The sequence below is a fragment of the Megascapheus bottae genome, chromosome 6 (genome assembly GCF_031878675.1).
Source record: "Megascapheus bottae isolate mThoBot1 chromosome 6, mThoBot2.hap1, whole genome shotgun sequence".
NCBI lineage: Eukaryota > Metazoa > Chordata > Mammalia > Rodentia > Geomyidae > Megascapheus > Megascapheus bottae.
The window spans coordinates 15,269,346-15,287,266 of NC_143514.1; positions in this window are offsets into that span (position 1 = coordinate 15,269,346).

Here is a 17,921-nt window from a genome sequence, read left to right on the forward strand (position 1 = left end):
AACACCTAGATACACAGCATTGCTCAACCATCATCAAATGTAGATCCATGCATTATACGAGTTGAAGGATGAACAGAGGACCAGAGATAGAAAAATAATATGAAAGACGACAAGGGAGGTAGGAAAAGAATAATACAAGAGTGTAAGAATATTATAGTAATGAAGAAATAGTATCGTGTAAGGATAACTGACCTAAGGTGATAGACCGGTAGAATATTTGTGTAGAAAGTTTAGATGAACTTACATAAAACTTATCAAAATAAGAAGAGTAATTAGAAGAATAGATAGAGAAAAGAGAGAGGTTGTTATAGGAGATTTCAATGATACCAATTTAAGAAAGAAAAAAAAAAGAAAGAAAACAGCAACAAAATAAAAGAAAACAGAACACACACACACACACACACACTCACACAAAATGAAAACAAAAAGAAAAACAAAAAAAAAGAAAAAAGAAAAAAGGTGGGGGGAGATTCCTCACAGTTCTTAGTTCTTACCCAAGAGATACTAGGGTTGAGAACCCGGAGTTGAAAAAGCAGGTGTCTGTATCAATATGGATATCGTTTTTATTCAAACTGTACCCAGAGCTGTCACTGTGTCTCTAGGAACAACCACAGTGACAGCAGGATTGCGGGAAAAGAGAGGAGAAAAAAAGAAAAAATAAAATAAAAGGATTGAATCATAACAATAGAAAAAAAGGTGTAGGTTAAATGGCAATGAGAAAAACAAGAACATTAAAAATGCAAATGAAATGGGGTAAAAAAATTTTAAAAAATGGTATTCTTCAGTTTTTGTTTTTTTTTTTTTTGGGTGGGGGAAGAGGTTAGGAAACTTGTGTCTCCACTAAATTCTGGATCTAAACACTTCACAGTCTTTTTCTCTTGTGATTTGGCTTTGCGGTTTTTCGGATGAGATTGCTTGCTTGGTAAAACAAAGCTGAGAGATCCGCGGGCGGCTTTGTTTACTAGGTCTGTGGGCAGCGCAGGGGGATGGACTTCAGCAGCACTGGGACCGGATTTCTGGCTAAGGGATGTCTGGGAAATCCTTTGCCAGTTAGAAAGGTGGCACAGTCAGCAACACCTCTCAGGCTCCTTGCCAGCAGTCAAGATGGCGCTGCTCTCAGCTGGTGGGGGAGGGGTTCTCTCCCAATGCCATTCCCAGAGCAGAAGTGGAAACTTCTCCTCTGAGATACTCACAAATTGCTGGATTCTCCGGTTCCGTGAAGCTGGCAGGTCTGTTCACGGCCCGGTGTCGGCTCTGGGCTTGTGCAGGCTCTGTGTGGCTCTGTCTGCAGCCGGTGGGTCTGCGCTGATGTGGAGCGCTTTCTGTGCTCTGATTCAGAAGAGCCTTTGTCTCCCCGGCTGCTCCGGGGCAGAGCTCCAAGCTCTCTTTTTGAGCTGGTATTCTTCCTTTTTTTCCTTCTTTTCCTCTCTGTCTGAGTTCTCTGTGGTCCTAAAGCTTACTTAGGATCAATTTCTATTAGAGGACTGTCTCCTGCACTGCCAGTACATGAATCTTGGCAGGAGCTCAGTAAGTCTCACCCTGAACCACCGCCATCTTCCTCCGATCTGAGTGATGGGATTTCTATGTGAACCTTTTACTCAGTGATTTCATCTGTAATTCTGGTTCCTAACACAGAGCTATTTATCTGTTGAATTATTCTGGGTGAGGCTGGGGAGATTTCTGGATTTCATAAAACTCAACCAGGACTATACTATTAGAAATTTTAGCTCTATTACTACTTCTTTAGGAAATAGTTGCTTTTGAGTATGTGTTGATAATAGAAACTTCTGAAGTATTTCCAGTACCAGTACGCGGGTAGATTAGAACTAAATATAGCAGATCTTTGATAGACCAAGCAGGAAAGTCTTTGAGACTCTTATTTTGAACTAACTAGAAAAAAAACCTGAAATAAGGCTGTGATTCAAGTGGTAAAGCTCTAGCCTTGAGGAGTCCCTGAACTGAAGCTTAGAACTAGCAACTTCTCTTTCATGAGCACATGTGTGCATGCTCACATTCACACTTGCAGTGCAGGGTTAAGAAAACTTGCTGTTTGCTGAGCAGATGAATGTGCTCAGTAGTGTGGCCAGCCAGGGAAATATTAGAAAATCTACAACTGGCCACTTGTATCTTGCCCTAGGCATCTCTTCACATCATTACCATCTTTAAAGCTTTATGATCACTATTAATAAAATAATCTGATAAGTATAGTTTCTTGAGCTCTGTGAACTATTCTAGAAAATTTATCAAAACAATGATAGTATGATAGGAATCCCAATTTTCTCTGTGAAGTAAAAAATAGACATATCCAGAATCAGAAATGTACTTTCTTCGATAGGACAAGAGCAGGAAAAATTATTTGGTTTTTCTGATTGATTGACATAACAGTCTTGAGAATTTTTCTGTACTACCTGGCTTCAAACATCAATCAGAACGCATCACGCCGAGTAGATCAGCACTTCTTTACCAAAATCAAATGGAGTGAGTTAAAAATCTGGTAAGAATCTGGTTATTCCATGAGAACTCCTCTGTTCAGTGAAGTTGTATAATGTTAACATCCTTTACCAATAGGGAGAAGGAAGCAAGGCAGCCAAGATTCACACCTGAACTTGTGACAAAAAAGTCCATTTGATTCGAAGAAGAAAGCAGACAAAATGAAAACCTGAGTCCCTAACCTCTAACCCTAAACTGTAAACCCCACAATTCCAGCCAAGTTACTATACTTTGTGGCTTCAGTTTCTATGAAAGAGTGCTAGTTACTAACTCATTCATCTGCAAATTAAACACCTCATCTTTCAGCTATGATGAGAGGTTTCTCTTGCACCATTTATGATCAGTTTGATTTCTAATTACATGGGTCTTTTTGAGGAAATTAATCCAATGTATATGTATTTTAATTGGAAAGTAAATTCCTCCATATATATATTGTCAAAAATTCATTCATTTATTCACCACATACTTTTGTATGTGGTATTCATTTAAAAGGGAAACTTGATGACACAGGGAAACAGCCTGAGCACATGCTAACAAGGCTTGCAATATCTACTTATCTGGAGATAAGCAGAAGCCATACATGTAGAAGTCCAAGATGAAGACAATGACTCACAGAAACTGACTTTAGAATCAAGACTTTAAAAGTGAGAGTAGACATAACAGAATTCCTGTTCTGAAGTGAGATTCAGAGTGGTTTTTCAAAAAGGTGAATGAATGTATCAGTAACAAAGAGTTCTAATTATTGGCCACTATTCAAGATGAAACTTTAGAGAAAATGGGTATTTGAGATTCAGGTTTTGAAATGGAATATTTATTCTGCAAATCTCTCAAATTGGGCTGGGAGAGCCAGGCACAGTGGCTCATACCTACTCAGGAATCTGAGATCTGAGGATCATGGTTCAAAGCCAGCCCAGGCACTGAAGACCACCAGACTCTTATCTCCAATTAATTATTAGAAAAGTGGAATGGAGCTATAGCTCAAGGGGTAGGATGGTCACCTTGAGCTGAAGAGCTCAGGGACAGTGCCCAGGCTCAGAGCCCAATTCCCAAGATTGACCAAAAAAGAAAAAAATCTGCTAGAGTGTTTGTCTCTTGCCATTTAACCATACATTCCTCTATCTGTGCAAACTTACCATTCAAATGAAAATGTTCTTTTTGTAGGAAACTGAAATAGAGTTGAGATTCCAGAGGAAAAATGCTAAGGTTGTAAATGATTGTTCTGGGAGCTGTTGCTCCTGAGATGACTATTTTACAGATTACTTTTACCTAGCAGTAAACATTGAAACTGTGCTACGAGATTAAGGTTAGCTGGGTCTCCCCAAGCTGGTCCTTTGATACAGAACTCAGAGAAAGTACAATCTGTTCTTTTTCAAATCAGTTTGCATAATTCACTCTTTCTTGATAGAAGTTTCCAGCTTCTTTTGGTTCTTTGTACATATCAAAAAGCTTTGGTACCTCCAGGATTGCAATAACGACCTTAGCCTTACTCTCAAACAAAAGATTCATTATCAGGATTTTTGGTGTTTGTTTTGATATGTTATTCTTCTGGTGCTTGGGTTTGCACTAAGAATCTCCTTGTTCTCAATCAACTTTTTCATTCATTTATGACACTGAAAATTTACCATTTCCTCTGACTTAATTTCTATACAGCCATCTATGTAATAAACATTTATTAACATATATCATAGTAAGTTATGTTTGGAATACAAAGAAGACAAAACACTAACCAGGCTCTTATCCAGTAAGAAGATATCCAAAACCAAAAACCATTGTATCCATTTCTGCTTTAGATGATGATGAATCAAAGTGACAAGGTTGGAATTTAGGGACTCATACGTGCTTACTCAGCTAGTGCTCTACCACTTGAGTTATACCTCCGACTAGGTTTTGGGCTGTTAATCGGAGATGTACTCTCACAGGTTTTTCTGCCTCATCTGGCATCAAAGTGTGATTCTCTATATCTCAGCTTTTTGAATAGCTAGGATTACAGACATGAGCCACTGAATCTCAGCAAAAACTTTAAAATCCATATGAATATTTTCTATAAAAAATTGGAATACTTTCAAAAGTTCAATTTCAAGAACACTATTTTGTCCACACCTATTCAATGTTGTTTACAATGGAATATCTTTCAAGAAAAAGAAAAAGGTCGGAAATTGCATGCCCAATGACAAAGCAAAGCAATTTCCATGACCAGAGTTCTGAGACTATCTGGACTAACCATTTTATGTATTTGTTCTTTATGTTTTTTCAACTAGATGTCTAATTTTCATTTGTTAAAAGAATTGAGTCTGCATCAATATACCATTTCATAAACAATTTCTTTTCATTGTTAGCTTATATCAGTTACATGGGAGATTCTATTAATAAAGACATTTTTTGTTGTTTTTTTGTTGTTGTTGTTTTTTGCCAGTCTGGTGACTGAACTCAGGGTCAGCACTGTCCTTGGGTTTTCCCTCAAAGATAGAGCTCTAACACTTGAGCCACAGCACCACTTCCAGCTTTTTTCTATATATGTGGTACCAAGGAAGGGAACCTGGGTCTTCGTGTATGCTAAGCAAGCACTCTATCACTAGGCCAAAATCCCATCCCATAAAGAGGTTTTATTTAACAAAATATTGTATGCTATGAAACTTTCTAACTCTCTGAGAGATTAATCACGATTGATTTATTTTTTTTTTGTGCTTTCTTGGAGCTTGAACTCATGGCCTGGGCACTCTCCTTGGCCTTTTTTGCTGAAGTGCTCTACTACGTGAACCACAGTTCCACACTTGAAGCCTTTTGGTGGTTAACTGGAGATGAGAATCCCATGGTCTTTCCTGGTTTGGCTAGCTAGGAACCATGATCTCCTATCACAACTGTCTGAAAAGATAGGATTGTAGGCTTGAGAATGTAAAGCAAGTGATTCCTTCTTAAATTACACAGGAAAGGATTTGATCTATTTTGTAATATGACTTAAAACTGGTTATAATGAATAGTATAAAGTACTATATAATATTTCATATTACTTTATGAGTAAGTATATATTTCTATTTTCTGGGACCTTAATTTGAAATCCATTGATAAAATTTTGTAATTGTGTCTAAACAAATGTTTCTTATTAATTAAGGGGGAAAAGTCACATTTTTCAGATCAATACAGGGTCAGGAAAATGTGGTTTTATAAAAAAGTTGTTTGTATTGTGTCAGAAACAAATCTGGGCTGGGCAAAGGTGATTCATGTCTATAACCCTACACCAACTCAAGAGGCTGAGATATGAGTATCGGTTGAGAGTTACCTCAGGCAGGAAATGCCAAGAGACTCTTTGCCCTATTAACTAGTGAAAACCCAGAAGTGGAGCTTTGGCTCACAGGTTAGAATACTCTTCTCGAGGGAAAACAAAACAAACAAACAAAAAACCCCAAATAAGTAACAGCACCCAGGCCTGGATTTCAAAACCCAGTATGAGAACAAAGAAAATAATAAATAAAAAAAGAAAGAAAGAAATACTGTTTACTTTTCCAATTTGCCAGTATCTTCTTGTCTTCTATATATGGGCAACAAAAATCTCGTGCATATTTCTGCAACCTCAGTCATTTGTGTAAGCAGACAGCTATTGTCAGCTATGTTCAATATTTATACATGAGATCTCTTTTCTTGTAGGCAGACTTGTAGCTTCAGAGTCATTAATTATGACAGCAACACCTGTTACCTTATTCATAATTATCTTTTCCTTAATGAAAAATAATAATGACATTCTTTTTCAATGTCAGATCTTACAAACGTTTACAACCAGTGAAACAAGAGTTGATAAAATATATGGTGGTAATGGAGTTTTGTGTGACAGTCAACTATTCAGTAGAATATGAAACTAAGGTGATCTTGTATGTCATTTACCTTTTGTGAATTTCCTTACTCCTGACATGATTACAAAGTGTGGAGCAAGATACATGAACTCACCTTCAATGTCTAGGACAGAGCAAGAAAAAATGACAATGTATTTTTTGTGTTGTATAGTTTAAATAGTACATTGATTAAAAGTGGGCACAAAGATCATCTTTCAGGATGTTTGTCATTAGGAGTTATGCCTGAGGAAATGGAAAATAAAGAAAATAAAAAGGAATGCAAGGCATTGTTCTTTGTTTAATGAATTAGAGTAAATTAGGCATGGCAGGTGCTTATAATTACAGAATTCAGGGGAATATAAAGGTCCAGATTGGGCTGGATTGAGTAATGACACCTATTTCAAACCACAAACAAAGTGAAATTAGAAAAGACAAACAAGAACGTAATCTTTTTTCATTTCATGAATGTTGTCATATTGTGCATTTGCTATGTTTATGGTAGACATAATAAAAGGCAGAAAGATAGACTTTTACCTACTATCCATTTATCCATGTCTTAATTAATGAATTCAAATCAGTGCTGATTTAATGACCGTGACATATTTTATAGCAAGGTAGAAAAATTTTAGCCTTCCAGTTGTTTCCAAGATTAAGGAGGCAAACATTATATTAAGAATATTCAGGAGTTAGCTGTGGTAAATAATGATGCAGTGAACAGGATTGTGCTGGTAGCTTTCATGGGGCTTTGTTTGTGGTCATCCTTTAAACACCCAGGAGTAGGTTTGCTGGGTGATATATTTAATCTTTTGACAAACCTACATAATGCTCTATGTTTAGTCTTTTGAGGCACCTACATACTACTTTCCAGAGTGATTGAACAAGTTTCCTTTCCCACTAACAGTGTAGTAATGTTCCCTTTTGGATACATTGCCACCAGCATCTGTTATTATTAGTTTTTTTCATGAAGACCATTTTAACTGGAATAGGTGGAATCTCCATGTAGTTTTGATTTGTATATTTCTTTTATGACCAGAGGGGCTGACCATTTCTTCATGTGTCTTTGGGCCATTGTTTCTTTTTCAGAGAAGTCTTTCTTTAAGTGTTTAGCCCACTTATATGGAGTTTTCTTTGAGAATTTTTTGGGAAGTTTTTTTTTAAGTTCTAAGTGTGTTTTAGATATGAGGCCATTGTCTGATGTAAAGATCTCCCAAACTGTGCCTTTCTATGATTTCCCTCATTTATAATAACTAAAATATGTCTAAAATAGTTTTAGCAGACTATCACAATGACTCAAGAGTGATGTTGATATGACCATATAAAATGATGCTTATCTAGGTTTCTTTAGGTCTAGCCTACTTTACTTAATATGATTTTTTCCAAGTCTTTCAGTTTCCTTACAAATGGGGTGATGCCATTCTTTCTGATGGCAACATAGAATTGCATAGTGTATATATACCACATTTTCTTGGGGGGCACTGATGTTCACTCATTTGTAGTAATTAGTAAATGCCTTGGATTTTCCTAGCAGAGGACAATTGCTCAATAGCTGTGAACCTATGACCATGTAAGAAGAGGCTGAATGAAATGAAGTCCACGATATGGAAACAAGAGGTTTTTCTTTGTGGTTGTTGTTTTCAATGTACTGAGTGATGTTTTTCTTTCTTTGTCTCCCCTCCTTGGCTTATTTTCTGTTGTCACTGTAATTGACTTTGGTACCTGATCTATTGTACATACATTTATTTGAATTAGGGAAATGAAGGGGAAAAACAAAACAGTGGGACAAAGGACAAAGGGTGAACTAATGTAACAGGGATACACACAGACGATATGGTGGAAATTAACTCTGTGACTTGGAGGGGTGGAGGGAGATAAAGTGGGAGAAAAACATGGGAAGGGTAACATTGTCCAACAAAAAAACAATGTGCCCACTACATTATGTATGTAACTTTAACCCCTCTGTACATCACCCTGACAATAAAGTTAAATAAAAAAGAAAAAGAAATATACTAATGAAAACGAGTTCCAAGAAATGGAAGCAGAGGATTTTTTTTATTGTACTGTTTACCATTATTTTGTTTCCTTTCCCCACACCTCTCCTTTGATTTATTCCTGTTGTCACTGTTTTAATTTCCCTACCTTTTGTCTTGTATATAAATTTTTCTGATTTTGGGGAAGGAAGGAAAATCACAGAAATGGTGGGACACAGGTTAAACCCATACAATGATACTCACTAGGCACTACACTGGAAATGAATGTTACATCTTGAAGAGAGAGGTGCTGGGAGACAATAGGAGAAAATGAAGGAGGGGTAACACTGTTCAAAATAAGTGTACTCATTACCTTAGGTAACTGTAACTCCTTTTCATGACATGTTTACAATAAGATTATTTAAAAATTTGACTGGCATATTAAGGAATACTAAGTAATCAACAATGTTCAGTCACTGCTCAGATCTATAAAGTAGTCAAGAGCTAGGTGAAGAGAATAGAGTAAGTGTAAGAGAAGATAGGGAATGCCATTACTTTTTTTTTTTTGCTTTATAGGGCTATTATTTTAACAAAAAACCTTATGCCTGCTAACCCAATGATGAGTCATATTTCTAGGGATTTTATCTCTGATTATACTTTAGAGAAGGTATCAATTTTTACCCAATGTGACAGAACCATAGTCCTCCTATTTGAACTTCCTTCTGTACCTAGGATAATAAGCATGCAACCATCTTGTCCAGGTATTATTTAGGTCACAAGGGCAATGCAGAACTGGGAATTTCCTGATCTCTGACTCCTAATTAGGGATTATAAGCCAACTCAACCCAAATCAATAAATTATGTCATCTATGTTTTCTCTCACACATTAACAGACAGAGAATGAAACTCTAGACACCAAGTCTTAAGAGACTTAAAACTATAATGTTTTTCCTTCCCTCCTTTGTAGGAAAATTCTTGTATTCTCCATCATTTCTGGGTCCAATTTTTTGGCTTCCATTCCATAATTTAAAAGGAAAAGCCACAGAAATTAACTTTGATAGCTGGATTTATTGACCAAATTCTTGCTCATGACACGAGACACTAATGTGTTCCATGTGACAATTTGGTCTTAGCTAATCTGTAGCATTTCACATACTTATTATTCCTCTGTAATGTACCTCCCTTACTTACAAGAGAGTTATATACCAATAAATACATCTAAATCAACATTCTGAAAATAATCTAAGTGAAAAATGTACTTAATATACCTAATCCATCAAGCATCATAGCATAGAAACAAAAAACCCTGTAGATTAATGGTTGCTTACCTTTGGGATCCTGTGGCTGACTAGAGCCTGTGGCATTTTTTCACTTACAAGACTTCCTAGTCTTACAAGGAAACATTTGTAAGTAGCAAAAAAGGACCAAAGTTGAAAATGTGAAGGAGGGTTTCCTTTGAATGGTCTTTTACTTCAAAGTGATCATAAAGCTGATAAATGGTAAGTTCAAGCAACATTACTTTAGAAATTGCTTGTAATCTTGTTGTTTCCCCCTTTCCTATCCTATTACAAATAAAATAAACATATATACACTACATCAGATAACAAGGTAGGATATGGTAACAATATGAGATAACCAAGGGACAACAAAAGAGATGAGAAATAATATAGTACATTAAGAAGAAGATGAAGGGGGAGAGAAATGGGGACAAAAACATGAGAAGCAGTAGCAATGTTTGTGAAGTAATGCACCTTCTAACTGGAAAATACAATGTAACCCTTCTATTAATTACAATAAAATATATTAAAAAAGAAATTGCTTGTAATATTTCTTCACTTGATGTCCAGGAATCCATGTTCTCTTGTCTTTTTTTTAATCTCTTTGATTATGTGTTCCCCTCTATATTCAATTATTTTCATTTTTTCATCTACTAAGGTTGATGTTTTAGTTTACCTAGCCTCAATTTATATCCACATTTCTGATTACTTTACTCAGATCCATGGCTGCAAGTATAATCCTTAAGTTCCTTACGTCAAATTAGTATCTCAAAACCAAAATTTCTTTTTGAAACTGCTGATATGAACACAAGTGATCCTTCAACATCTTTGTACATGTCTAGCTGCTATCTTGAATTCATCAAATCCAAACTGTAAACCCCGATCTTCCACCTCCACCAACCAAGCACTACTAGGGTAATTTTTTCTATCAGCCGGAGTCCTTAACCACACAGTTTCCCAAAGCAAAATCTTGAAGTGATTCTTGATTACTTTCTTCTCTCAAACTTTATATCTATGCCATCAGGATGTCCTGTTAGTTCAATTTCCAAAACTAGAATCTTATTAGTTCTCACCCATTGCTAAATTTGTGGAAAAGAAGCAACATAATCTGTGTATTATTGTGACTGTAACCTATATGAAAGTAAATCTCCTCTAAAAAGACAAAGCAGATTTTAAAACAGGTAAACCCAAGTGGTAACTCCAGAGATTAAAAAAAGACCTGGTTAATAGCTTCTAATTTCATTTGATGTTAAATGCCTAGCAGATCTTTGACAAGGGAGCCAAAAATATAGAATGGAAGAAAGATAGCCTCTTCAACAAGTGGTGCTGGCAGAACTGGTTAAGCACCTGCAGAAAACTAAAGTTGGATCCTTCTTTGTCACCCTGCACTAGAAGTAACTCCAAATGGATTAAAGACCTGGAGGTAAAACCTGACACTGAAAACTTTACAAGAAGGAATAGGAAATACACTGGGCCTCCTTGGCACAGGTGGAAACTTTCTTAATAAGGACCAGGAATCACAGCAAATCAGAGAAAGGCTGGATAAGTGGGACTGCATTAAACTGTAGTGCTTTTGTATGGCAAAGGACATAGCTAGTAAACTAATCAGGAAGCCTACAGAGTGGGAGAAGATCTTCACTAACCATACAACAGACAAAGGCCTCATATATAAAATATATCAACAGCTCAAAAAATTGAATCAATCCAAAACTAATCTCCAAAGTAACAACCATCCCATTAAAAGATGGGCCAAATACTTAAAGAGAGTCTTCTCTGGAAAAGAAATAAGAATGGCCTATAGACACATGAAGAAATGCTCAACATCTCTGGTCATAAAAGAAATGCAAATCAAAACAACTCTAAGATTCTACCTCACTGCAGTAGTTAGAATGGCCAGGATCAAGAAAACTAATAACAACAGATGCTGGAGGGGATGTGTCCAGGAGGAATCACTAGTACACTGTTGGTGGGAGTGCAAACTCGTTCAACCAGTATGGAAAGCAGTATGGCAGTTCCTCAAAAGGCTAAACATAGACCTCCCCTATGACCCAGCAATTCCACTACTTGGCATTTACCCAATCATCCAGAAACAAGACATAATAAATCCACCAGCACAACAATGTTCATTGCAGCACTGTTTACCATAGCAAAGATATGGAACCAACCCAGATGCCCCTCAGTTGATGAGTGGATCAACAAGATATGGTATTTGTACACAATGGAATTCTATGCTGCTGTCAGAAAGAATGACATTGCCCCATTTGTTAGGAAACAGACTTAGAAAAGATCATATTAAGTGAAGTAAGCCAGATTCAAAGGAACTTAGGCTCAATGGTTTCCCTCATTTGTCATAATCAGTAGAAACCTTGGACTCTCCTAGCAGAGATTTGCAATAGAGCAAAACCTTGATACAAAAGGCTGTATAGTAGGACGCTAAATGAAAGGATCTCTAGGATATAGAAACATAAGTCATGTAATGAATGATTGTTGTTCTTATGGTTGTTCTTTTGCTGTACCTTGGTTATCTCATATTGTTACAGTATCTCACTTTGTTACCTGATATATCAGATATATTTGTATTTGGTTATTTGAAATTGGATAGGGAAGAGGGAAAACAAGATGAGGGGTGGTGGTGGGGGGAGGGAAAAGGGGACCAAGACATGTGAAAGGGTATCAATGTATGGGAATTAATGCACCATCTATCTGGCAAATATCATGTAACCCTTCTATTAATTACAATAAAAATATATGAAAAAGAAAAAAAAGGAAACTTCCTATACTGTGGGATCCCTGGCCATCTCTGTCATTCTCCTTAACTTAGACTAGCAGTACATACTCACTTTTTCTGCATTTCTTTTTTAGGGACCTTATTTTATTTGTTTTCTTCTTTATTTGCTCCAAATTAAATGTTCACATTGCAGCCTGTTTGGCAAGAATATGTCAGTTCACTTGTTTAAGTCAGTTAGAGAGCAAAGAACAAAAATCAGTAGCGAGATTCCAGGAAAACATTAGCAAGGGGTTTATTATTATTAAAATCATTCAAAGTTTTAATAGATTAATGTGTTAAGTAAAAAGTTAAAGTCTGGCTTCAGTGGCTTATGCTGTTACCCTTGTTATTCAAGAGGCTGAGATCTGAAGACTGTGGCTCAAAGCCTGCCAAAGTAGGAAAATCCATGTGATCATTATTTCCTCAATAAACTACCAAGAAATCCAGAATTGAAGTTGTGACTCAAATAGTAAAGCATTAGCCTTCAGCACAAAAATCTCAGCCAGAGTTGACCTGTCCCTGTATTCATGCTGTAGCACTGGCGGCAACAACAACAACAACAACAAAAAGATGTTATTTGTGATTTTGTCAAAAATAATTGATTTGGAGATTAAAGAAAATCCTTAGGCATATCATTATCTTCATGCCAGGGGATCTATAAATTAATATGAGATAATCTAAAGACTCACAAATTGAAAGAGCATCATGTTCCCAATCACTTCTACCCTCACTTTTGTACAAGAGAAAGTAAGAAAGTAATTAAGAAAATTAAGTAAATAAACATAATCCTAATGGATCGGTGATAGTTGTTCAGCTTTTTCTGGAAAATTACTATAAAGGCCACTACACTGACACCAGCATGTTTGTTTTTATGTTTTGTGAGAGGAAAGATGAGACTTTAGGCCAAATTGATTTTTAAAAAATGAAACAGCAAAGCATGCTATCCCTTGGGAAGTATTTGAATTTATACTCCATTGAAGTGATAATAAGATAATGGCTTTGAAGCCTAGATTCATATAAAAATTCATAAAGATTACTTTCTAGATGGATCAACTAACAGAATGTTGTTTTATGTATTCAGAGGTGTCATTGTCTGTGACATTACACCTTCCTGATGGATGATCTTACCAATGTGCAACTGACAGTTATTTCAAAGAGTCCATAGGTATAGTCAGCAGGGCTGCCTGAACTCTTAGCCTTGGGTTCTGTCTGCTGTTTTATTCCAAAAACAGCCCATCTCCAATTACTATGCCTTTGTGGCTTGCTGTAGTTTCTTTTCTGTAGATGATGTTATATTTGTTAAAATAATGCTTTAGGGTTCTTTTGGAATATTACTATTATGTGTCATATAGGAAAGTAACCTTAAGAATTTTTAATTATTATTAATAACACTCAGACTTCTCTTTTAATATCATAATCTTAAAATGTAAATTTTCCTTACTTTTGGACCAAAGGACAAATTAAATAAATGTTTTGCTGAGAAAGTATACAATAGTTTTTTTTAAATGAATTGGGTTTTGTAAGGTCAACTCAGAGCCAAGTTGGAAGATTTTAACTATATTGTGTGAATTTCCCAAAAGGATCTGAAATGCATTTATCTGTTTTTTCTTTTTTTCACTAATGCTACCTTAACAAAATGAATAGTATAAAGTATTTAACTACCCACTAACTAAAAGTATGACAACAACAAAAATAGGGACAGGCTCTATTGAGTATATTAAAAGAAATACAACCACCTCAGTATAAAAATGAACCAGTTATGGATGAAGGGCCATTTGGCTGAAACATCTGTTGCTCACTGACTAAGGGGGTTCACTTGCAGGAGCTGAATCATTAGGAGGGAGTAAAGGAGAATTTCATCAGTAGAAAGAACAAAGTGTGCATAATCTCTTATGGTCTTTGCTTAATTTTTCTCTGCTCCAGTGTCTTCAGAGACAAAACTAATTCTTGCCTTTGAATATAGGAAGAATTTCTCACACGAGGATTTTATGAGCTACATTAGAGAAAATATGGATAATTGTTTGATATTATGCTTTGAGAAAGAAGTGAAGGGAAGATCAGAAAGATTTTATACCTCAGTTTTTTGTTTTTGTTTTCCTCAGATGTCAGGGTGCCATATCTTGGAGGAGAACATTGTGAATGACACTAATTACTATAAGAAACATGGAATATTGTGGTTCTTCAGCAAAAAGCTCAAGCTTCCATTACATGTTGTCATTTTCATCCTTTCTGGTGTCAGTGCTCGAGCCTGAATTCAGGACTTTCACTCATTTTATTTTTTATTTTATTTTATGTTTTTGCAGTCGTGGGACTGGAACTCTGAGCTTGGGCACTGTCCCTGAGCTCTTCAGCTCAATGCTACCACCCTTCCCTGGAGCCACAGTGCCACTTCTGGTTTTCTGGTGGTTAACTAGAGATAAAGAGTCTCATCAGCTTTTTAATGCCTGTGCTGTCTTTGAACCAGTAACCTCGGATCTCAGCCTCCTGAGTGGCTAGCATTAACAGGTGTGGGCCACCATGCCAGGTGAGGGCTTTCACTCTTGCTTAGATTTTTTTTTTTTGCCCCAAGGCTGGTACTCTTCCACCTGGGTCACACCTCCATTTCCAGCTTTTTTTGATGGTTAATTAGATTTGTCTGTTTGCTGTGGTTTTTAACTTGCTCCTCAGATCTCAGCCTCCTGAGGCTGAAGGAGGACAAGCTACTGCTAGCCAGTGTATTACTGTCTTAATAAACTGTCCAGCAAAAAAAATCTTTAAACTCAAAACTTTAGTTTTATTTATTACACTAATTTTAAACCCCAATGTGATGTGTTTACTAGTTCATGCAAAGGAACAATTTCAGCAAAAAGTACTCTAGCAATTACCAAGTGACTATGGTGAAATTTATAATGCAGTAGCAGTAAGAATATATTATATGTCAATATGATTTAATATAAAGGGCTTACTTCTTAGAGTTGGATGAAAGCTGACACTCATGTGTTTATATTTGAGTGTCTCTGGATATTTTATTTCATTATTTAGAATATCTGCTTTCTTGTTCTGAAAAGATAAAAGGCATATATAATTTAAATGTTTTATTTTTTATGAAATAACAACCATCCATCAATAAAATACTCACATTTTTTATAAAATTCTATTTTTATTGTTCACTTAAATGTGACATCTAGAATTGTTTTACGTTCATAGGAGTTTTCACTGCTGCTTATAAAAGCAATTGATTTTTCTTGCAGAGTATGCACCATGCAAAATGCATCAAGCTAATTTATGACTATATATACTCTATATTCCATGTATGTTTGAATATGAAAATATATGTGTATATGTTATATGTACATTAACCACATAAAATTTGGAACTCAAACTGATTTAACAACAATATATTTTATAAAATGTACTGTCTTATGAATTTCCCTCTAATCACGTCATCTAGGTGAATAAAGTCGAGGGCTGATTTCACTCTTTTTTACACTGATCCATTCTCAGAGTCCATACCTGTGCTTTACTAATTACAAAATATTTCTCTTATTTAGATTGATTTACCCATACAAACTTTCATTTTTTAACCTAGCTCTACACATTCCTAGCTTATATTGAGCAGTGAATTTCTGTTCATTCTCAATTTTTAAGCCTTTGTTTATATACCTAGCACTATCCGTACCTAACTTTCTATGCTGCTGAGTAGATTAGAAATAAATTGTGGGAATAACTCACTGAAGGAAAGGCAAAAAGGGAAAGACCAGACAGACCCGAGAGCTGGTGACTAAAAGAGACAGTTGCTCCTTTTCCTGAAGACCTGGAGAAACCAAGATAAGCCCTGATGGAAGCAAAACCCTAATGACCTGAAGCAGGGGACCCATGCAGGGGACAGGGACTATCACCTTGGGGATATAGAGACAGTGACCCAACCAGATACAAAGGCAGTTGAGACTTGCTCAAAGGTATATAAAGTAGCAGGTCTTAATTCTCTACATTGAGCTACCTGTTTCCAGGCAGTGTTCTATTTCTCTCATTGGAGAAGTCTGTAAAATCCTCTTCATCCTTTTCTTTTACTCCTCGTCTACTTCCTCCTACTCCTACTCTTTCTACTCCTTTTCCTCTTTGCCCTCAAAGCACACGGACACTGTCTCATAAGACATACAGTGGCCTGCCCTGAAAGCAGCCATCATAGCCTGGAGGTTGCCTGTGGTGAAGAGAATCTGCTGTGGAGAAGTCGACTTCTCCTTGTAAACATGCTATCGATCAGGCTTACCCTTTCTGGATTCCAAGGTGGCTGGGGGTGAATTGCTCAGGAAAAAGACAGGTATAAATTGGAGGCAGGTTGGCAGGCTGTTTTTGTTTTCTTTTTTTTCTTCTTGCTTTTTGTTAATCCATAAGAATTATGGAGTCATTGCTTCTCAGAAAAACCTGTTCAAGTACCTGGTAAACTCTAACTATAGAAATACAAACCTCACTAGTTGGTGTAAACTTGTACAAACTGTGTTTCTGGAAACTTAAGGGAAGTGATCACTTGCTCTGGTGGCTGAAAATTTTACATCATATATGGGAAACGACTTTTAGGATTTTATTTTCATCTTCCCAATTATCTCTTTTATCTTCTGATGAGTGATTCTTGTCAAATTTATCTTTTGAGGCAACGGTTATCAGATGTTAGAGAAACAGGGCAGAAATTTACATTTCAAAGGAATAAAGCTTAAATTTGAGCTTAAGCTCTTTTTCTAAACAACGAGAGAAGATTGAAGTAAAAATCTTGGTAGAAGAAGACTAGGAAACACACACACACACAAACACACACACACACACACACACACACAAGCAAAGGTAAGATAAGTGAGTCTGATTTTAATCAATGCATTCTCCATCCTTTGGTAAATTAGTTCTTATTCTTTCTTTATCCAGACACAGAGAAATTTTTACAAATAGACATTTCTTTTTGCTCATGAGTTTCTGAACCAGCTGAAAATAATATTTATACTATGAGGGAATGTCTTGAAGACTAATTGAGCTAGATTGCTTGTTTTGCAGCTTGTGTTTATAGATTATATTAAAACATTAAAGGGATATTTAAATTCCTTTCTTTCTTTCTTTCTTTCTTTCTTTCTTTCTTTCTTTCTTTCTTTCTTTTTTTTCAGTCCTGGGGACTGACTCAGGGCCTGGGAACTGTCCTTGGACACTTTTTGCTCAAGGCTAGCTCTCTGTCACTTGAGCCATAGCACAACTTAAGTCTTTTTCTGAATATATATTACCAAGGAATCGAGCCCAGGTTTTCGTGCATGCTAGGCAACCACTTTACCACTAGGCTACACTCTTGGCCCTATATTTATTTATTTTTGACAATTCTACATTGACAAAATCTATTTATACAGGTTATTTCCTACAGCATATATAAACATATTGCGGTCATATTTTGGCAATTCTACCAGCATTTTAAACATTTTCATTTTTATAACATTTGTTATCATCCATCACCAACAGTCTTTAATATTATTGAGGTGAAAGAAAATTGATCTGTAAAGAGATAGGGCTGTATCCTTAAGCTGAAGAGCCCACACCCACGCCCAGAATTCAAGCCCTATTACCCTCAGGAAAAAAAAAAAGA